The sequence below is a fragment of the Pantherophis guttatus genome, chromosome 1 (assembly GCF_059756535.1).
Source record: "Pantherophis guttatus breed Tessera chromosome 1, ASM5975653v1, whole genome shotgun sequence".
In the NCBI taxonomy this organism is placed as follows: domain Eukaryota; kingdom Metazoa; phylum Chordata; class Lepidosauria; order Squamata; family Colubridae; genus Pantherophis; species Pantherophis guttatus.
The window spans coordinates 175,239,585-175,263,247 of record NC_142063.1 but is presented as its reverse complement, the minus strand read 5'-3'; the positions used below and the strand labels follow the sequence as shown (position 1 = coordinate 175,263,247).

At 36.5% G+C, this 23,663-nt stretch overlaps 1 protein-coding gene and 1 long non-coding RNA gene across 5 annotated transcripts in view; one reads left to right on the top strand and one right to left on the bottom strand.

The window, feature by feature from the left end:
* Positions 1-23,663, top strand: part of ERBB4 (erb-b2 receptor tyrosine kinase 4) — a 1,174,706-nt gene that overhangs the window by 711,190 nt on the left and 439,853 nt on the right. The gene's annotated exons all lie outside the window — the stretch shown is intronic.
* Positions 4,718-21,968, bottom strand: LOC148116635 (uncharacterized). The gene is made up of 2 exons (XR_015731206.1): positions 21,898-21,968; positions 4,718-4,906 (listed from the first exon to the last, which is right to left on the bottom strand). It is a non-coding gene; the product is annotated as an uncharacterized LOC148116635 (long non-coding RNA).

The window sequence follows — 23,663 nt, the reverse complement described above, 5'->3', positions numbered from 1 at the left end:
ACTTGGTGGACAGCAGAAACTGCCGATGCTAGTTTTCTTGATCTTCTTGGGAGCTGTTGATATCTATTACAAGTTGTAAGTCAGTGACTTACAACTACAATTGAGCCCCAAATTTCTATTGCTAAGTGAGACATTTGTTAAGTGAGTTTTGCCCCATTTTACAACCTTTCTTGCCATAGTTGTTAAGTGAATCATTACAGTTCTTAAGTTAGTAACTGTAAGGATCGCCTCTCCTTCCAACTTAAGAAAGTACGAACTCTTGAAACGTAGTTGTTTAAAAGGACTCTTTTATTAAACAGAAGTGAAAACCATCCAGCTAAAGCACAATCTGAATGCCCTTAGGCAAAGCAGTAGGATTAAAGTGGTAGAGACCCCTTCCTTTAAGTCAGAATGCAGATTTCAGCCAATACACAAGTGTGAAGATGTTTTCTTTACTATTTCCTTTGAGAACCCGAACAAACATGCATTCCCACCACTACCCTTTAAAGTGAGACAACCCACATGGCTATCATAAAAATTCCTGCAGGTAAAGGGAATCTCAGGCTTCCTTGGCACCAGGATATAGGTTGTAAAATATCTGATGACACAGGCCATGCTAGTAAATCGAATCCAAGTCTCCCCTTCCTCCACTTGAATGGCAGTATCACTTTTAGGGATCTGATAGTAACATGGTTGTTAATTGAATCTGGCTTCCCCATTGACTTTCCTTGTCAGAAGGTCACAAAAGGTGATCATATGATCCCCGAACACTGCAACTATCATAAATATGAGTCAGTTGCCAAGCGTCTGGATTTGATAATGTGAATATGGGGATGCTGCAACTATTGTAAGTGTCAAAAACAGTTATAAGTCACTTTTTTGAGTGCAGTTGTAACTTTGGTCACTAAATGAACTGTTGTAAGTTGAGGACTACCTGTACAGTATCCATCTGCACCACTAGGGAAATGGGGTTTGGAGAGCACTGTTATGTCACAATTCCTTCTATTAGGGTGTGGACAGAAAGTGCTGAGAAATGTCTATTATTTGACGCTTATCCCATGAGTCTGTCTTTCCACCAAGATTTCATCTTGTACATGTTCTGTTTAATAATTATATAAAACCACTGGAAGGAGTAATTCAAGGCTTTGGAGTTAAATGCACCAGTAAACCAATGACTTCCTATTTTACAGCTCCTTGCCATATACTGTATGTAGCTCCAGGGAAACTAGCTTGGTGGGCTTGATAAAAGTGAAAAAATTATATCCAGACAGACAAGCAAGTTTCAGATGTAAAATTCAGCCTGTGTTAATCAGGATTGTATTCTCTTTATAGGAGCAAGTCTACAGTTCCATAGATTCTTCACTCCTACTGCTTCTAGATCTTCAGTGGCAAGGAGAATATTTGTCCATCTGCAGTATGGCAGTTATGTGAATTTCTGAGCTGATGGAGCCTAAAATGATATATCATTCTCTATATATTAGACTGTTGCAATGTGCCCTACATCAGAATACCTTAAAAGAATGTTCTGAAATTTCAGCTGATGCAAAGTAAGCATTAGGCTGCTAACTAGTGCATGATACTAGGGTAATATGCTCATGTTACATGAATCATAGAATCATAGGGTTGGAAGGGCCCTTGGAAGTCTTCTAGTCCAACTCCTTGCCCAAGACAGGAATCCTTATAAAATCTCAGACAAATAAATATCCAATCTTTTCTTGAAAACCTTGTGTGATGAAGTACTCCCGACTCTGGGATGCAAGCAATTCCATTGACTAATTGTTCTGTCAGGAAATTTCTCCTTAATTCCAGGATGTATTTCCCTTGTTGAGCTTCCACCCATTGCTCCTTGTCCTGCCGTCAGGAGTTATGGAGAATAAATCCATCCCTTCTTCCCTGTGACAGCCCTTTAAGTATTGGAAGACAGCTATCACAGCTAAGCCTTCTCTTTGTTAGGTTAAACAAATCTAGTTCCCTTAGCCAGTGGTCTGGAAGCTAAGCTAATCATCTTTGTAGCTCTTTTCTGCATTCTTTTTAGGGACTCGGTGTCTTTTTTTGTATTGTGGCAGTTGGAACTGGACACAGTATTCCAAATGTGGCTTCTGCTGTCTCATTCTTAACTGGTGGTCACCAGGATACCTATAGCACTACCATTGAGCCAGGTACTGCCTATCCCATATCTGAGCATCTGGTTTTTCCTGCCTAAGTACATGGCCTTACTTTTCTTACCACTAAACTGCATCTTGTTGGATATGGTCCAATGGTTGGTCAGCCAACTGCAAATCCGTCTGGTGGTGATATTGTCCATTCCAGATTGTTCTTATTAAAAAACTTTTATTGGTTTAGGAAGTCATTATTGATGAATTACTAACAGTTTAATTAATGCATGAATGAGCTCCATAAAAGCAGGAATGGTTTAGAATAATGGAAATTATAACAATATAGATAAAACAGGACTGTGATTTCTAAACCCATTATACCATGGTGTAATAGAATGTATGAATGACCTTGGAAAAAGACAGGAGGGAATGCTGCCTAGGAAACAATTAGAGAAGAGAAACAGGAGCCCACAGTTGCTTAATGATGAAAGGAAGAAACTTAGGAAAGACTCACCCTAATGGATCAAGTAGTTAGAATTGGAGATGGGAAGTTTGTGCCTGCAGACTTGGAAGATTCTGTTAATGTAGTCTTGCAATAAAATAGAATTAGTTCATTTTGTCATGTTTCCTGTCTCGTTTGCCTGGGAGGGCTGACACATACTAGCTTCAAGATATTTTATAGGTTATGATGTGCAGATATTAAGCACTCAATTTCCATTTTATCAAAGCACACAAATTACTCCACTTCTGTAGTTTTTTACCGTGTATGTATAACATTAACTAAATCATTCCATTTTCCCTGTGAAACACAACTACATTTTTGAACCATTAATTTTCAGATCCATAGTCCTGATTTCATCATACATTTTTTCAAACACTTGCTAGAAATCATTTAGGTTCTCAGTCAACAAGACATCATCTGCATACAAATGTACTTATACAGTTATAGCACCAAGAAACACAGCTCTAACATTATTCTGAGCATTCTTTAATACATACTTACATAGCAGAAACAAAGTGAACAGTTACATGGACACAACAAATTTAACTGTCCTGAGTTTATAACCATTTTTTCAGCAATCATTGTAAAGTTGTCTGATTTTTACGTGGGATCTTCCTCAAACAATCCAATCCAAATAATGCCAGTTTAGATCATGGCACTGTATTTTTCAGAGCTGAGATACCAGAAAGTTTTGAAAATGGTCTGTGGTAACTTGGATAGTCTAAAACAGAGCTGCAGGTTTGCTGACTGGGATTGTTTGTCAGATATATTGGCTGTCAACCTATTTCCAGGTTGCCTATTAAAGATTTTAATGATTTGAAGCCAATGTATCTTGGATGCTCCTCTTCCTCCCGCTCCTGCTCCTGCTGCATTTTATCATCATCATCATTGTCATTGGAAGGACCTTGGAGGTCTTCCTAGTCCAACCCCCTGCTCAAGCAGGAGACTCTATACCATTTCAGACAAATGGATGTCCAGTCTCTTCTTAAAAGCCTCCAGTGATGGAGCATCCACAACCCCTGAAGGCAAGCCATTCTACTGGTTGATTGTTCTCACTGTCAGGAAATTTCTCCATAGTTCAAGCTTGCTTCTCTCCTTGGTTAGTTTCCATCCATGTTTTACCTTCTGTTGCTTTGGAAAATAAGTTAACTCTTCTCTTCTTTGTGGCTGCTCCTGAAGTATTTGATTTATTTGATTATTTGATTGGGCTCTTTATTTTGACAAACTTGTAATTCCTACAGAACTTTGGCAACATGGAAGATAGGAAGATTTCATGTGTCTAGAGATCTCAGGTTTTTTTCTACTTACTTGAAAACAACAGTTTGTGAACTTTAATTATAAATAAGGCAATTACTCAGCCTGTGGTCTTTAGAATCTTTTTGCACCTAACTGTAGTGAAGCTTATTGTATATAAGCTTATGCATTTTTTCCAGAACAAAAGCAAAAACACCAACTAAAATGCTTATATCAATAAAATATACATATGAAAGCTATAAGTACAATATGAAAGCCACATAAACCAGAGCCAACTCCCCATTCAATAGACAACACATAGCTGGAGAATTATGTTCTTTTTCTGTGAAAAATAATTTCCTTTCAAGAGTTAGAGTACCATGTATTATGTTTGGTTCAAAAAAGTCTAGTTCTCAAAGTACTGTTTCTATCAGTTCTCTGTTCTTTGCAATTTGACAACAGTGATACAACTCTGTGCAGGCATTCAGTTGGGGGGAGATGCAGGCTGGGAGGAGGGTTTGCATATCTACTTAAAAAGTTTTGAGCAAAGAAAAGAAAGATTCCATGGAATCTTTCACATCATTGAAACAATAATTTATTCATGAATGATAATTAAAATGTACATCTCGGCTTCAAAAGAAATGATACATAAAATGGTCTGTCTGAATAGTTTATTTCCCCCAAGCAATGCTCTCCCTCCCCCCTACTACCAACAACAGTCTGTTCCTCTGATTAACCACATTGGAGCAACCAAGGCTGATCCAATTGAACTTTGTCTGATTGACCAAAACATGGTTTTTCAGCTTCATGTCTATCCAGTCAGCTTTACAAAGTTCTCAGAAAAGCCTACAAAACTGTAAAATGTTAATTTAAGATGATAATTATTTTCATAAAATCAATATTTATGTTAGCCTCTGGTCCCTGGTTTTTATTGGTAAAAAAGATTAGGTAGATACTGTTTAAACCAAGAAGCAGTTGAGAAATGATTGTTCAAATGTTATTGGATGGAATATTGTTTCTTCTGATCCCGGGTCATACTGTAGCCCAATCTTCTCCAGCTAGATGCACCTCTCATATTTCCAACTGACATGGCATACTGTAATGGCAATGGATGATGAAAGCTGTAATCCGACGATCTCGGAAATCAGATAAAGTAAGGCTGGTACAATATATCTTAACTTTTATGAATAGCAATTGAATTAACAGCAATTAAATGACAATATAATATTTTCAAATTTATTACAGAAACCTTTGAATCAATATTATTAAAATAAAAGTGTCAACAGAACAAAAAGATAATTGAGCAAGGAAACATTATAAAATTCAAGGTCACATATCTATTTTATGAAGTGAATCTCTGTTGAAATTGAAAAAGTCTAAATAATATCAGAAGTTGAGGAAACCCTTGGGTAGAGTTAGGATGTGGAAATATTACTAGTTACCCCTATATTGGCCTCAGTCAAATATAACAAAAAAACAAACAAACAATAACACCCAATTTAGCTTCTGAGTCTCTTCTTGGAGGCCCCCAATTTTGGTAATGCGACTGCTTAAAAGCAGCATTATTTTTTATCAATTTGAAGCTGGAAATAGTTTGAATACCAAACTTTTCCACTGGCCGTATTCAGTAGCTCCACTCACTTTGCACTGTTGCGGGATCATTTGCATATCTCTAAAGCAAAGCTCCTTGTCCCTAAAAGGCTTGAACCCCTTTTGGATCTTATTTGTGTAAATGATCTAGTAAGGCAGGAGATATCATTCTAGTTATCTTTTTGTAAGAATAATTTTATTAAAGATCATTTCACAATAATGAAAACTAATACAAACTAAAAGAAAAAAGAATAGAATAAAAACAATAAAAAGGAAAAGAAAAAGAAAAAAAGAATACAGAGAAAAGGAATATATAAAGTGACTTCCAACCTTTCAACCTTCATTCAAATAAGTATAAACAATTTAGTAACTTTTTCCTTGTCTTGTAAATTACAACAAATGATTTCTTTATCCATGCCCATGCCCAAGGATAAACAAATCCATAAAGCATAATCATTTCAGTCACCAAATGCCCATTAAGGTTGCCAGAAATAACAACCTTGATCAAATGAACCAACTTTAAATTCCCTTTTACTTCTAACAGAAGAGTAAAAACATCAGCCTCACAACCAAATGCAGAATAGTTAACACAATAATTTTTCCAATTGCTACTTATGGCTGTGTAACTTGGACTCTTGAAAAAGGCAGGTAAGAGAAGGATGGATGCCTTTGAACCAGGGGTGAAGTGCTACCAGTTTGGGCCAGTTCACCCGAACCAGTAGCAAAAAATGCTAGTGGTTCGCCGAACCGGTAAAAAAAAAGTTCTGATGATCAGCTGAGCGACGTGCAATCTCCAGAACCAGTAGTTAAAAATGCTTTAAAAAGTAAAAAAAAAAAAAAAAGGTCCAATGATCGCGCATTGCTCAGCTGATCATCGGAACTTTTTTTTTACTTTTTAAGCATTTTTTACTACCTATTCACCTGGACCAGTAGTAAAAAAATGCTTTAAAAAGGTAAAAAAAAAAGGTTTCAAAGATCACAGCTGTGCCGTGCGATTGTCGGACTATTACACATCCCACAGACTGCAAAAATAACAAAGAAGTCCTAGACTGAACCTACCAAAAATATCACTTGAAGCTAAGATTGCCAAACAGAGGCTGTTGTACTTTGGTCATGTCATGAGAGCTGACTTACTTGAAAAGGCAATCATGATGAGGGTTATTAAAATAGAAGCAAAGATAGTTAAAATGTGATATTAAAAATTAATTAAAAGGGAGGGACTTCAGAGCACTAACCAGCCCCATGACTGCAGGTTCCCCTGTGACCCCTAGCAAGAGGGCAGAGCCAATTCTGTAGATACTTTTGAGAGGCCAGGAGACTGGGGGCCACCTCATTTCTGGGAGAGAATGTTCCAAAAGGCAGTGGCAGTGGCAGAGTTTTTTCCTGTACCCCACCAATTGGAATGTAATCTCAGAGGACAGTTTTCGAATATTCTCCAAAGTCCAGTCTTTGCATCTTCTCATCCCATGTCTTCCAAAGTTTGGAATTTCAGTCTTTTGAGAACAAAGACTCTTGCAAATGGCTTAAGTCAATAATCAGTAGTGATCTCAAGCTCTGATTTACTTGTTTAGATTATACATTCATAGAGAGGTTATTAAAGAATAACAAACCCCAAACAAACAGAAATGCATACAACAAGTGTCTCTGCACAGAAATTATCGGGTTTTTTTGGACTATAAGATGCACTGATGTATAAGATGCACCAAGATTTCGAAGAGGTTATTAAGAAAAAAAAAGATTTTTACCCTCCCCAGCCCCCAGAAGCACTCTGCAGGCCTCCCAAACCCTCTGTGTGCCCCTTTGTTCACAAAAATTGGCCCGTTTTTCACTCATTTTTGTGAAAAACGGGTGCACAGAGGGTTTGGGAGGCCTGCAGAGTGCTCCTGGGGGCTGGGGGAGAGCAAAACCACCCCATTTTTATGAAAAATGGGTGAAAAATGAGCCTATTTTTTTGCAAAAATGGGGGCGTTTTTGGGAGGCCTGCAGAGGAGCACTCTGCAGGCCTCCCAAACCCTCCATGCACCCTGTTTTTGTGAAAAATGGGCCCATATGTCACAAAAATGGTACAAGAGGGGTGGGGCTTCGGGAGGCAAAAAATGGCTATATTCAGTGTATAAGACATGCCAACATTTCCACTCTCTTTTTTGGGGGGGAAGTGCATCTTATACTCCGAAAAATACACTAAGTGGGAAGCTATGTTTTGAAGTATAGGTAGTCTTCATTTAGCGATTGCATCATGTAGCAGTCATTTGTAATTATACAAATTTGTAATTATAGCAAGGGTAAAAAAGTAACTTTATTACCAATCCTTGCATTTATGACCTTCACAGTCTGTAAAGCAAAGGAAAGCTGAAGTAAGATCATAAGCACATTTTGCGGTTTTACTAAGCAACTGCTTTGCTTAATCACCAAGTTTCCAATCCCAGTTGTGGTTGCTAAATAAGCACTACCTGTAATTTCTGGATATTCTTCAGATAGCTCTCATAGACAATTTGTCTGGCCTGGAAATAGCTAGATCATGTTTTTCTAAGCATGGTTATATTATACTTTAAAGTGAGAGGAAAAAGCACCCACATTTTTTTTTTCTGAAGACAGGTACTTCAGAGATCATTTGATTGCTTTCGGCCTTGCCTACCAATGATAGAAACCACAGTTTCTATCTCGCTGCTACTTGAGTGAGTGGAGTAATTTTCTGGCTAATTTTGAGATTTTTAAGAAGCATATTTAATAAAGTAAATATAAAAAAACCAATTAAACATAAAACACAAAGGGCCATCTTTCTCTTGGAAAAATGAATGAAGCTGGAGCCATGTTTTATTACCTTTCTTTAGCTTTCCTGAATAGGTCTGTATAGTGACTGGTTACTGGATTTGGATATGCTGGATATTTCTGAAAACAATTGCCAGAAGAGGTCTTTCTTGATGTAAAAAGTCTTAGAAGCTTAAAATCTAGTATTGGACCATTTAGGTCTAAAAATAACTAAGGGTTATGATTGAAATGCATGGAAAAATCAGGTTTGTAAGCCAAACTATACATTATGCTGATTAACCTGTAGCAAATAGGAGTTGGAGTTCCTCACCAGGAATGGGGAGATCTAAGTTCAATTCCAGCCCAACAATGAAGCTCACTAGATGACTGTAGGTCAACCAGTATTTTTAGATTTCAGACAAGAATCTTTCTCAACTCTATGTGAAACTACTGGGCTTTGAATGTGAGATCTTTGGTGTACAAAAGTCTATGTGCTATCATTAACCTCCAAATGCATGGCACCCCATTATTCTGGATGAAAGTTTACACTTGCCATATGTTGCAATCCATTGAAGGATGTTCCAAATGTTTCTATTATAATTGCTGTGTTATGTATGGTCTCTCTAATGTACATTTTATAATCAGTTACTTTATATTAAACTCCATCCATATCCTATTTCACTTTTTCAGGGCCAATTTGGCAGCAGAATCTTGTCATCCTATTTCTATTAGCATTTTCATTAATAATTTGTTAATATTAAGTAGTAAATAATTACTAATCACTTTTGTTATCCCAAAGAAATACAACTTATGCAAAGTCCAGGACATCAAGAGATTGCTCTTAGATAAATGAATATGATATGTCTTAATTGTGCTACCAAAGATAAGAAAGCCAAAAATTGAGATTTTAGAATTTATCAAGAAACATTTTGCATCTGAATCATATATTTTAGATATAACTTTACATACAGTGATTACTGTTATGTTTTCCCCTCTGTTAAAATATTTAAAGAATCCATTTATTTAATTTTGTCTGTGTCAGATTTTAGATATAATCAAAATAATTTTCACCAGACACAATTTTAATTTCCAAAAATATAGTTTGAGAAGACTTGAATCAGTTTAAAATTAGTCTGACTTTCAAAATAAACTTGTAAATGTATAAAATCAGGAAAAAATAAGCTTTGTCAAAGTAATGAGATTATATGAATGCTTAAAAGTACTCAGCACCCATTTTGACCATATAATAAACTGAGCAAATCTTGTTCAGAGTTTATTTATAGTATTAAAAGCATTCTTCAGAAATGAAAGAGTATTCAGCAGATTTTAACTCATTGGTTTAATGGATTGTATGATTCATTCTGTATATTGACTAATCTACATTAAAATTTCTTCAAAGAATGTACTGCCTAATGTTTATTACCTATGTTCTGATTTCAATACAGGACAGACAAATTCAGAATTTTAAACTTGTTAAATACCTTCTCTTGTACCTAAACATATCTAATACCAAACCCAGGCTGTTTAGGCAAAAGTGTAGTTTTGTTCTGTTTGTATATTTGGTGATCAGTGGCTCCTTTTTTTTTTAAACAAGCCTGCAGCAAGTAATAAATTAAACCACTGCAATAAGAGTCAAATGGTTGTGTAAAATCCCCAAGAGCATTGTTGGATTTTTCTGAAATACCTAAGAAGTAAGAAGCTTTGTTTAAGAACCCCGAGTTTCAATACTGTTAAAACCCACTGTTACAAAATACAGTGCTTTTCCTTATGTTGGCCAAATTTACTACAGATACGGTACATCTTTTTTACCCTGATATGGAGTTGTCTTTTACAGCCACCAGAATGATACAATAACCATCTATTTTTGTCAAAATAAATCCTTTTTGTGAAACAAACTTTTTTAAATTTGAAGAACACTGTACCATAACAAAAATATACATTGGTGAGAGCCCAGCAGTTGAGCTTGAGGCTTTGATTTCTAAGCAGGCGATCTATCCCCTATGATAAAATCAGAGAGGTGAAGTAAAGAGAGCACTTTGGTTTTTCCTGACAGATATAAATGGCATTTGAGAATTTGCAGTTACAAGCTGTTATTCTGCATGAGGGAGAGGATAGAGCAGATCCTCTTACTCTGCATATATAATGGAATTATTCTTTAAATAATCCCACATTTATGATAGCTACAGCTAAAGAGTCTAACAAGCTTGAGCATATGTTCTATATACTGACCTTCATTTTCAAACTGTTGGAACAGTTTTTCATCTGTGAATAATCTCTTATACCACACTGAATTCTGATATAATCTGAGAGATTTCCGTCCTATGGAGCTTAATTATGATCCCTTATCTTTATCTGTGATTTTAGTCTTGCTATACTAAAGACCAGGGGTGTTCACTGCATTACTAGGATAATTTGGTAAGTAGAAAATTTTCTTTTGTTATCTGGATGCAGGAAGCAAGCAGGCAAAATATCTGAGGGTGGAGGAAGCCCTAACTGACCACTTGAAATACTAGTGACTTGGTTGCACTTGTCAGGCTGAACACTTTATTTTTTTTTTTAAAATTTTTTATTATAAACAAACATACACATATAGACATAAACGTTAAAACAAACTAGACATAAACTAACTATACAGTGAAATCAAGTCACATAACTTGAACTTTGAAAGTTGAGCTACTTCGGTAATTATATGTCAATATATCTATATATATTATCTTTCGTCTTGTATCAATGTTTATATAACGATATTTCCTTTTATTCCTTGTTTTTGTGTCATTGGGTGGTAATCTCTTATTTCGTGTCTTTTTTGTCTAACCATTTGTACCATTCTTGCCAAATTAAGTAAAAGTCTGTATCTTCTTTTCCTTGTATTTCTTTGGTCAATTTGTCCATTTCTGCACATTCCATAATTTTTGTATTATTTTTTCTTCTGGTGGCGTGTTTTCCAATTTCCACATTTGTGCGAAGACGATTCTAGCTGCAGTTAGGATGTGTATTATAAAGTATTGTGTCTCTTTTTTATAGTCCTTTGTCAGTATACCTAATAGGTAAGTTTCCGGTCTGAGGGGTACTTTTTGGGCGGTAATTTCTTCCAGTTGACTTTGAATTGTTTTCCAAAATTTTTTGACTTTGGGGCATGACCACCACATGTGGTAGTAGGTCCCCTTCTGTATTTTACACTTCCAACAGTTCTGATTAGTATTGGGAAACATCCTTGCCAACCGTGCAGGGGGGAGATGCCACCTATAAAACATCTTGTACGTATTTTCTTTGTAGGGCACGGACATTGTCAGTTTAGTATTTACTTTCCATATTTTTTCCCAATTCTCTAGGTTAATATTATATCCAAAATTTTTGGCCCAAATAATCATATTTTCTTTCACCACCTCTTCTTCCAATTTGTATTTTAATAGATAATTATATATTTTAGTTATTAATTTGTCATCTGATTGCATTATAATTTTATCTAATTCATTTCTTTCTTTTTGGATTCCAAATTTTTCCCTGTCATTTTTATATCTTGATTTTATCTGTAAATACGGCCACCAATCAATATCCGTGCCCTGTTGTCTCAGTTCCTCTCTTGTTTTCATATCTCCCTCTGTGTTCAACAATTCGTCATAGGTTTTCATCTTGTCTGTGTCCATTGTGTTCGGGTAGATTTGGGCCTCCATGGTTGATAGCCATCTTGGGATTTTGTCGTAATGTTTTCTCCTTATTTCAGTCCAAATTTTTGCCAGTGCTCCTCTGATATAATGTCTCCTGAAGTGTTCATGTTGTCTGGGCTTTTCCTCCCATAAAAATGCGTGCCAGCCTTTTGACAAGTCAAATCCTTCTAGTGCTAGTGTTCGTTTATCTTTGAGTGTCATCCAATCCTTAATCCAAGTTAAAGCTGTTGCAGTGTAGTAGGTTTGCCAATCTGGTAGTCCCAGGCCACCTCTTTCTTTAGTGTCTTGTAGGTGTTTCAATTTAATCCTGGCTCTTTTTCCTTGCCATAAATACTTTAATATCATTTTGTCAAGGTCTTTGAAGTATGATTTTCCTGGGTTTATCGGTATTGTTCTAAATAGATATAGTATTTGTGGTAAAATTGTCATTTTAATTGAGGCGATTTTGCCTAGTAGTGATAGTTTCAATTTACTCCATACCTCTAAGTCCTTCTGGATTTGTTTGGCCAATTTGATGTAATTGTCTTCTTTGAGGGATGATACCTTATTGGTGAGCCAGATTCCTAAATATTTTATTTTTGTAGTTGTTTGTATTCCTAATGTCTCTTCCAATTCTTTCTCCTGGGTTTTTGTCAAATTTTTGGTTAGTAGTTTTGTTTTTTGCCTATTAATTCTCAATCCTGCCACTTCGCCATATTGATCTATCTTCCTTAGTAAATTCAGTCCTGATTGTTTTGGTCGTTCTAAAATGAATACTACATCGTCCGCGAATGCTTGTAATTTATACTCCTGGTTTTTGGTTCTTAATCCTTTTATTTCATTGTCGTTCCTGATTTCATTCAACAGTGGTTCCAATGCTAATATATATAATATAGGAGAGAGAGGACATCCTTGCCTCACTCCCTTAGATATTTTAAATTGGTCTGTTGTCTCTCCGTTTATCCATATTTTTGCAATTTGGTCTGAGTATATTGTTTTGATCATATTTAAAAATTTGTCGCCGGTTCCCATTTTTTCTAATTGCAGTATTAAGAATCCCCAGTTAAGGTTGTCGAACGCTTTTTGTGCGTCAAGGAAGAGTAGGGCCATCTTTTCATTCGATTTTTGCTCATAATATTCCAGTATATTAATTATTGTTCTTGTGTTCTTATTAATTTGCCTGTTTGGAATGAATCCATTTTGATCAGGGTGGATGTAATTCACGATAATTTTCTTCATTCTTTGGGCCATGATTGATGTAAATAGTTTATAATCTACGTCTAGAAGTGATATGGGTCTGTAGTTTTTGGTTTGGGTGAGATCTGAGTCTTCTTTGGGTATCAGAGTGATGATTGTTTCAGTCCATGATTTAGGAATTTTGGCTTCTAATATTGCTTCATTTAGGACTTGTAATAGAATATCATCTGTTGGCTGGTCTTCGATTTTGTAAAATTCCGCTGGAATGCCGTCTGGACCTGGTGTTTTATTGTTATTCAGCTTCTTCTTTGCTTCCATTAATTCTGACATCGATATTGGTTTGTTCAAGAGTTCTCTTTGAGTTTCCTTTATTTCTTGAATGTTGGTTTTATTTATATACTCTTTTACTTTTTCCAATTGAATTTCTTCCTGTGCATATAATTCCTGATAAAAATTTCTTACGATTCGCTTTTTTTCTTCGTCCATGTGCTGTAATTGCCCTTGTTCATCTTGTAGTTGGTGTATTATTTTTTTTTCCTTTTCTTTCTTTAGTTTATAAGCCAACCAACGTCCTGTTTTATTTGCGAATTCGAACTGGTTTTGTTTTGCCATTTTGATTTTCCTAGCTATTTCTGTTGTTGTTATTAAATTTATTTCATGTTTGATGAGATTTATTTTCCCGATGATCTCTTTCTTTTCGGGTCTACTCTGTAATTCTGCTTCCTGTTTTCTGAGCTCAGTCAATAAATTATTTCTTCTTTGCTGTTTCTCTCTGTTTTTCTTCGCCTTAAATGAGATTGTTAATCCTCTTATATATGCCTTTGTAGTGTCCCATAGGACTTGCAATGATGTTTGTTCCCTGTTATTTATTTGGAAAAATATCTCCATCTCTTTCTTTATCATCTCAATATATTCTTTGTCTTTAATGATCTCTCTATCCATCATCCATCGTCCCCTTTTTGGCTGGCCTTTCCAGACTATTGTTATAGGACTGTGGTCCGCCCATGTATTCGGTGTGATTTCAATTTCTTTTATATTTTCTCTTAATTCTGCAGTCATCCAGGCCATGTCTAGTCTGGACCAGGACTGGTGGGGATTTGAATAATAAGTATACTGTTTTTTAGTTTTATTCAGTTCTCTCCAGGCATCTTTCAATTGTAACTCTTGAATCATGTCCTTAAAAGAATCAGGTAGTGTCTTTTTCCTAGAATTATTTTTTTTATTACTTTGGTAGTCATAGTCCATGTCAACGATTGCATTATAGTCCCCTATTATACATAGATGTTCGTAGTCTAATTCTTTAATTTTATCATGTATCTTTTTAAAGTATTCTTTTTGGCTCCCGTTCGGGGCATATATTGATATCAATAACATATTTCGGGTCTCCATCTTAATATCTATCATTAGTATCCTGCCATCTTCATCTGTGTAAATTTGTTTTGCCTGGATATGGTTTTTAATGTATACTGCGATGCCTCTTTTTTTTTGATCTGATAGTGAGGTGAATAGTGTTCCAAGTTTTCTGTTTTCTAGTAACTGTTGATGCTGTTTTTTGATATGTACTTCTTGTAGGTTGATAATATCTATATCTAATTTTTGAAGTTTTCTGAAAGTGTGTGTTCTTTTGGTTGGTAGATTAAGGCCATTTATATTAATTGAGATTAATTTCAACTCTCGTCCCATTTCCTTTAGTTTTTCTTTATTAGTTTAAGTTTACTTGTGTTTCTTGTTACCATATGCGTTTTCTCCCTAGCCCCTTCTCTCTCCATCTTCTCCCTTTCCCTAGGCTCCTTCTCTTCCTTTCCTTTTTTTGTTTCCCCCGTGGGGTGTTCCTGATTTGCATTATCTGAATCACGTCTAGCTTCCTGTTCCTCTTCTATTATAAAGTGGGTGTCAAAGAATTCTTGTGCCTTCTCTATCGTATCGATTTTATATTTTTTGTCGTCCCAAGATATTAATATTCCTTCCGGCACCAGCCAGCGGAACATTATTTTGTGTTGAATCAGTAGGGCTGTCAAAAAATTGTAGTTTTTTCTGTATTCTCTTATTCTTCTTGGAACTTGTTTTAGGGTTATTATTTCTTTCCCTTGGTAGCAGGGTTTTCCCTCTCTCATGGACGTATAAATCTCTTCTTTTACAGTTTTGCGTGCGAATCTGACATGTATTTCTTTAGGTAGTTTGTTCCTACGAGCATAGTTCGTATGAACTCTATATATTTCGTCAATTTCCCTACTAATATCGCTTTTTTCCTTTTGGGTGGCCTCTACTAATATATCTGTCATCAGGTCTCTTAGATCTTCTCCTTTTGTTTCTGCAATATTTTGAAATCGTAAAAAGAATGATGCTTTTTCTAATTCTAAGTGGGTAATTGACTCTTCGAGTTCTCTATTTGACTCCATTTGATTTTGTTCGATATTATCCATCTTTTTCTCCGTTAGAATCATTTTAGCTTCCATGTTTTGGATTCGTTCTTCGTTTTTGACTATGTTTTGTTGTATTCTCTCGATCTTATCGTCCATTTTTTTAATATTATCATTTATTTGTCCTACTTCTGATTTCAATTCCTCATGATTCTTTTTTGTTTCTTCGTGATTGTTTGCAATTGTTTCTTGGGTTTTGTTCATCCCCTCCTGAATCATAGCTAGTATAGACTGTATATTCTGTATGCTGTGTGCACTGGCAGCTTTTTCTTTATCTGTAGTTAGCATCGTGTCTATGGTTTTTTGTTGTGCGGGTGAAGATTGTGTGGGTATTGGGTTTGTTGTTAATTTTTTCCCTGGTTTAGTTATTGTTAGTGAAGATGTTGCCATTGTCGTCTTTTGTATTAATTTTCCCCAAATTTTCATATACTAATTAATTGGGGGTGGGTGAAATATCGTTATATAGGGACCGGGTTAATTAATTCGAAGAGGTTAGGGAGAAAAAACAGTATTTTAACACTTCATTCTTCTATTCTTTTTTTTTTTTTTTTTTTTATTGCAAAAGTTTTACAATTACATTTTCACCCTTTTTTTTCACCCCCCCACCTCCCTCCCCAAACTTCCCGTCCTCCCTAACCCTCCCTACCCCTCCCCCCCAGACTTCCCTATTATGTACTCATAACTAATAACACTGATATATATACCTGAACCCATCCCTCCCCCTATATAACTTTCCCTCTTTGTCTCTTTACATTAAGATACTTCTAATACATTGTTTTCAAATAAAAGCTATTTGATACTTTCTAGTTTGATATTTGTTCTGAACATATTCTATCCACCTTTTCCATTCCCATTCATAAGTCTCTTGTGAACAATCTTTTAAATATGCTGAAATCTTCGCCATCTCTGCAAAACTGGCCATCTTCGAAGTCCATTCCTCGATAGTAGGCAAAACTTCATTCTTCCAATATTTACCTATCAACAATCTTGCTGCTGTTATCATATACAATATCAATTTTGTTTCACCCAATGTAAAACCCTTAACTATGCCCAATAAAAACAGTTGTGGAGAAAATTGAATTTTTTTCTTCAATACATTCTGCATGACCCACCAAATTTTTATCCAAAAAGCCTTAACTTTCCTACAGGTCCACCAAACATGATAATACGTAGCATCCAAACATTCACATCTCCAACATTTTGGCTGAACATTAGGGTACATACATGACAACTTTTTAGGATCTAAATGCCATCTATAAAACATTTTATAAAAATTTTCCCTCAGATTCTGCGACTGTGTAAATTTAACATTCTGAACCCAAATTTTTTCCCATGTTTCCAACATCACTGGTTCTTCAAAATTTTGTGCCCACTTAATCATGCAATCTTTAACTAATTCCGTTTCTGAATCCCTTTCTAGCAAAACATTATAAAGCCTTTTAATATGCATTGGACCTTTCTCTCTTATATGTCTAACCAATTCTTCCTCATGCAACATAATACCAGTTTTTTGGTCCTCTTTCCATCTCAATTGTAATTGATTATATTGTAACCAGGTTAAATTAATCCCTTCGTCCAACAGTGTCTGCAATGTCTTCAACTGCCATCTGCCCGCATCTGTAAAAAGAACCTCTTTGTATAAAAACCCCCCGAGTGACATTATATTTGTATTCCACAAGGTATGACCAAGATCCAGCCATAGCGGTATTTTATAATCCCATTTGAGTCGGTGCTTCTTCCAAACTCTCATCAAAGAGTCTCTAAGTATATGACTTTTAAATACTTTATCAACTTTGTCGTCATAAAATAGGTAAGCATGCCATCCAAAGTCAAGATCAAAACTTTCTGCATTCAATATTCCAGCCTTTTTACTTCCAAACCAATCACTTGTTAAAGTTAAAGCTGCTGCATCATAATATAACTGTAGGTTTGGAAGTTTAAGGCCTCCTCTTTCTGGAACATCTTGCATAATTTTCAATTTCACTCTCGGCTTTTTCTCGTTCCAGACAAACTTATTAAGTCCAGTTTGCCAAACTTTCAGTTGTTTATCACTTTTAAGCACCGGAATCATTTGAAACAAAAACAGAAATCTTGGCAAAATGTTCATCTTAACTGCTGCTATTCTTCCAAGTAAAGACAGTTGCAGCTTTTTCCAAGTCTCCATGTCTTTCTGAACCTCTCGCCACAACACCTCATAGTTATTTTGAAACAATTTCATATTTGATTCTGCAACCTGAACTCCAAGATATTTTACCTTAGGTACAATTTCAAAACCTGCCCTCCTTTCAAGCTCATGTTTACGATCTTGTGTCATATTTTTGACTATCATTTTAGTCTTCATTCTTCTATTCTTGTCCCTAAACAGTATAATGCAATTAATACTTAAATACTAAATAATCACAATACTTAAATTCATTTTAAAATTAAACAGTCTCTATATAACCTTTCTATGGTAGATCAATGGGATTTAAAGTTCTCTATAAATTATCTAAAGTATTCTATTAATTTATATCACCGTTACCAATATATACTACCTATATTAATTATTACAATTATTATTCCTTAATGATATCTATAACAATCTCTATGCAGTGTCTATTTTAATATCTAACTTTCTAGTAATTCCACTTAATCAATATAGTATTTTGCAATCTATATGGTTATTTCAATAGGGTAGGAAACAATAAGACAATAAGAGAGAAGACAAAGAAAAATAATAATAATATTAAATCAATTCCTTAATGTATATTATAATAATTTGATATTAATATTCTTTAGGCAAAGTTAAATAAGTTTTAAAGTAGATGAAATTTAATAGTTTAATATTTAAAGTTCTCAAGTATATCACTATCAGACCAATTGGGGTTGCTTCCTTCTCCTTTCCTTCTTCCTTCGTTCTTCAGTCCGCCCTCTTTTCACTCAGCTGTCCCAGTTCTATTTCAATATCCTCTATTAAGTCCGTAAGTAAATCAATTGTTCCAATATTCCTGTGTAGCAAGTTGTATCTCCTTTGGCAACAGCGTCAATGTATCTGATGTCCCACTACGCGTCTCGTGTCTGTAGTTGAATTTATTATTGTCGCTGGATACAAAGTGAAAGTTTCCTTCTCCAAATCCTCAGTCCGCCATTCGCTACTGTTCAGTTGGTTTCCTTCCGCTCACAACGATCTTAAAAAAGTCTCAGTTCTTTAGGTTTACTTTCTACGATTTTCTTTTAAATAATCCTTTTTCCTCTGTTAAGTCAAATTGTGTTATTTTAAAGTTATAATCCACCGCTTACTTATAATCCTCTTTGTCTGTCACTCGTTCCTTTCGCCTGTCAGATCTGCGTTGTCATTGTGTGTATTGAGCTTCGCTCCGATCACTGTCTCTCGCCGCTTACTTGACGATCTTGCCGCCGCTTTTTGGAGTCCTGTTCTCGCCAATGTATTTAGGTCCTTATAGTTATACCTTTATATCTCGATCTACTTAGTCTTTACCGATGTTTCTCTTGAATCTTCGCTTCCACACTTATCGGTTGACAGCGCTCCGGCCAGCCAAAATGGCTGGTTTTTTTCCTGGCTGGAATTAGGAGGCTTTCCTCTGAATCTTCGCGGTGATTGCTGTCACCCCGAGGTCCTAGAGAATCCTCCTTTTTCTGTCGACCTCTCCGTGGTCGATAGTGCCAAAAACGGCTTCCAATCAAGAAAATTGGAACTTCGGGGACGTTCCCCTCGTTCCTTACACGCTGACGTCACCGCCGGAAGTCAGGCTGAACACTTTAAACGTGGCTAACCAATACTCTTGTACTGGGAATACCATATTCTCAGAGACATTTATCAAGAAGTGGTGGCTGTTTCCAGAGTTTCAAAGTTCATTCATTTTATTTTGGTCTCTGACCAGCTTTGCTTTAATGGCTATAGGATTTACCAGGATTTTCTTACCAAGATTGTCATCCTAAATATAACAAAAACAAATATTTCTTTATAAAATCAAGAAATGTTTATGGTTGTAACACAGTGAAGTCTGTTTTTTAAATTCCATGTAAACCAAAAAAGGCAGATTTTTTTTTAAAAAAGCTTCATTTTCTATAGCAAATGACATAACATGTATAACTGATCACCAGCATTGGATCAATTTGACACCTTCTGTAATATCCAGACTATTTTGAAAGAGTTGTCATTTTGTAAAATTTACCTGTGGCTCAGAAATAAGCTACTGTACTCCATGAAGGATTATTTGTGGCATGAAGGCACTTCTAGATGTAAGGTTGAAAATTATGCATTTATCATTAGCTTCTTCCACACAATTCTAAATCTGCCAACCTCAGTCTTTCTTAATTTGGAAAAAAAGCATTTTGGACATTTGGATCAGTTTCAAGCTCATTGGAATGGGCTACAGGAGCTTTGGTGACATGTGCAGTGGTTAGAATGCAGATCCTCACCAGCTCGAGGTTGACTCAGCCTTCCATCCTTCCGAGGTCGGTAAAACGAGGACCCAAATTGTTGGGGGCAATATGCTGACTTTGTAAATTGCTTAGAGATGGCTGTAAAGCACTGTGAAGCACTATATAAGTCTGAGTGCTATTGCTATTGCTACATGTCATTCTTCCTCTTAGGTTTTTTTTTTTTTTTTACAAATTTCTATTTAAAGATTCATTTAACTTTTCCAAGTAAACTTTCAATCTTAACTTTGTTTGATATAGAGCAGTGTTTCAGCAATTTCATTTTACGATAATACAAGACAAATTAGAAACAATAGTAAATAAGAACACACATTGATAAAACAATCCAACTTTCATATCATAAAAATATTTAAAAAATCTGATACAAAGCTTATAAAATTCTAATTCTTCGGATTGAGACAAAGTTGGTGACAGTGTCAACCAAACTTTGTATCTTAGAGGTTGTATCCCCTCTTCCTTATTGTGCACCATCACATATCTCCCATCATAGGTCACAACAAATATCCCATCCTCCTATCTTCAGCAAAGCAAGTAGTCGATGCACTTCAGTTGAAAGCCCAAATTAATTTCACTACTGACAATGTGAAATCAGGCTAAACTGATGGTGCCTAAGAACCATCTAAATAATTACCTTCATTTTGTTTACTATAGTTGGTGATTGTTGTTTGTAAAATACTGGTTAATTAGACTTTGTTTGCTGAACAGCTTCCAGCGAGTATTATCTAGAGAGAAATCAGTATAGGTTGATTTCCAGGTCTCTCCAAATGAAATACTCCACCTCTTTTGTAGTAGCCTTGGGGTTCCTTGATTTTGCTATTTAAAGCAATTATTACAGGATCAGAGTCATCTAAATTGTCCATCCCCTTTAGTGAAAGATTTGAAGTGTAAATTTATATGAACATTCCTCACACTCCTTATGAACCACTCTGTTGTAGGAGTGCCTAGACAGCTTATTTATAATAGCTTCTTTTTTAATATTTGGGCAAGGAGGACATTAGCCTAGGGATCAGATGGTTTACAGAGTGGAAAAATATTGCTTTATAATAAAAGGAGGATATTGAATAAAGCTCAGATTTAATACCCAGCCTCACAGAACATCCTGATGAATGTAATTGCATTTTAAGCATTCTGATTAAATTTTTTTCATCCATATTGCATTTGTTTTGCTTGTGAATCTTTTATGGGCAAAAATGTGTCTGGAGATTAAAGGATTAACGAGGTCTTAAGAAGCCCCAGCAGTTTTTAAAGCATCTGAATATTCTTACTTAAATTGGGTGGGAAAGCTCTACTAATCTCTTCTGCTATATAGAGTGATACAAGTAAAGCCACAATTGTGGGGCGGAGAGAAAGCAGCCTGGAGACAGTGGCTGTTGCAGGTGGACAAAGCAACGAAGTTCTCTTTACATAAAGCCAAGGAAATCTTGTCAGAAGAGAAGACAAATGTATTTTTTAATTTGCTATGTACCTGTTTGTGTCTACATACAAAATGGTCTTGGAGATTAATGGACAAACCCATAAATCTGGGGAAACAAAGGACTGGATTTGCATATGGTTAACTAACCTTAAAGGGCTCCAGCAGTCTCTGTTATGTGGCTATTACAAGTGAGAAAACTAAATTAATATGCAGAAAAGAATGTTATGATCATATTGATATCAGTTCTATGAAATGTTTTTATTTGGATAATGTAATACTGGGTGGGTAATGCTTAAAGCAATGGATCAGCATTCTTATTTTATATATACTGGCCTGAAGGCAACTGAGGCATTTGTTTCAGATACCTGAGTTATCTGAAAACTGAGTTAGTGCTCAAAACTGAGTTAGTGCTCAACCTGCAATGAGTAGTCACTTCGCTTTACCATCCGCATATTTCTTTGTAAATCTGCAGTGTATTTGTGTTTGCAAAATAATTTTTTTCCAATGAAAACTCATTGATTCCTATAAAAAGCCATTTGTGGTTACAAACAGTAATGTGCCTTGATTTGGTTAATGGGCTGATCTCAACTGGGAAAAATAAAAAAAATAGAATGGGCGTTGGTCCTACCTGATACGCCCGTTCTCTCCCACGGGAGGGAACGGCAGGCAGCGCTGGATAGACTCCGTCAGTTGACCAATCAGGACCGGGTCTGCAAAGAGTTTAAGCCCCGCCCTTCCTGTCGCTCTCCAGTTTATCGGCGAGGATTTCACTGCAGACTAGCGTGTCTCCTGCTAAGAGTAAGGAAAAGATAAGTAGAACCCGCCCCACCCCGGCACAGACGGCTCATCCCCCAAGAGGGTGGGGGCTGCCTGCCGTTCCCTCCCGCGGGAGAGAACGGGCGTATCAGGTAGGACCAACGCCCATTCTCCTCCCTGACAGGGAATGGCAGGCAGCGCTGGGACATACCAAAGCTTGATGTCCAAGGGCGGGCAAAATAGGGTGAGCCGAAGATCAAGACTCATGCACACGTTGTAGGACCCGTCTGCCGAAAGCTGCATCCGCTGACGCGTAGACATCTAGACGGTAGTGTCTGATGAACGGTGTCGGGGTAGACCAGGTCGCCGCCCTGCAGACTTCCTCCAGTGAAGCTTGGGTAGCCCAGGCAGCAGAGGTGGCGGCACTCCTGGTGGAGTGCGCAGTCACATGGGTAAGAACCAGCAGAGACTGGGACTCGTATGCGAAAGCAATCGTGGCTCGGATCCAGCGACCCAGAGTTGGAGCAGAGACCTTGGATCCCATTGTGGTAGGTTGAAACGAGACGAACAGGGCCTCGGTCTTACAGAATGAAGCAGAATGGGAGATGTAGACCTTCAAGGCTCTGCATATGTCGAGAGTGTGCCACGCCCTTTCTAAGTGGTGAGATGGATTGGGACAAAAATTGGGCAAGGAGATTTCCTGTGAGCGATGGTACAAAGAGTTAACTTTGGGAAGAAAGGTGGGGTCCAAACGGAGGACAACTTTGTCGTAATGAAAAACACATAAGTCTTGGCCAGAAAGTCTCGATCGCAGCAAGAGCTCCCTTTAAAAGACGCCGCTTCTCCTCCTTCTTTATTTTTTATTTTTTGTAAGGATCACTGATCAGAACAATGCAGGAGACACAATTGTCCAAGTCAACCGAGTCAATAAACTGGAGAGCGACAGGAAGGGCGGGGCTTAAACTCCTTGCAGACCCGGTCCTGATTGGTCAACTGACGGAGTCTACCCAGCGCTGCCTGCCGTTCCCTGTCAGGGAGGAGAATGGAAGTTTGACATTGCGGGACTGCAGAATTCATTCCATATTGCTCAACCTTCTATTTTTCTGTGCTGCCCTCATCTTTCTTTAACGCATCTAACTTAAAATTAGACTGGCAGCTGCATGGAGTGGACTACAGGCTTGCCAATATGTAAATAGACACATCATAATTCTTAGAATCTTTGGAACAATTTATCACAATAGCTGGATTATTGATTTCATTTCTTGTTAACTTTTTTAAAAAAATTAACTTTTATTGTGAGATGGGTTTTCAGTAAAAAATAAAAAGAATTATGTTTGACATCATGGCACAGTCTTTTGGGGTATTTTCATTCAGAAGATCTATGGCAGGACAGATTTGACCCAGAAAAACACTTATCTGCCCTCAGGTGCTATAGGGAATAAATTGAAGCCCTCTTCCATTGGCAGCCCTTTAAAGTATTAGAGGACTGCTGCCATGTCTCCTCTCAGTCTTCTCTTTCTTAAGTTAAATATACCTAATTTTTTTAGATGTTCTTCATAGGATTTAGTTTCCAGACCCCGTATCTTTGTTCTTCTTGGCACAATTTCTAGGACCTCACTATCTTTCTTGTAATATGAC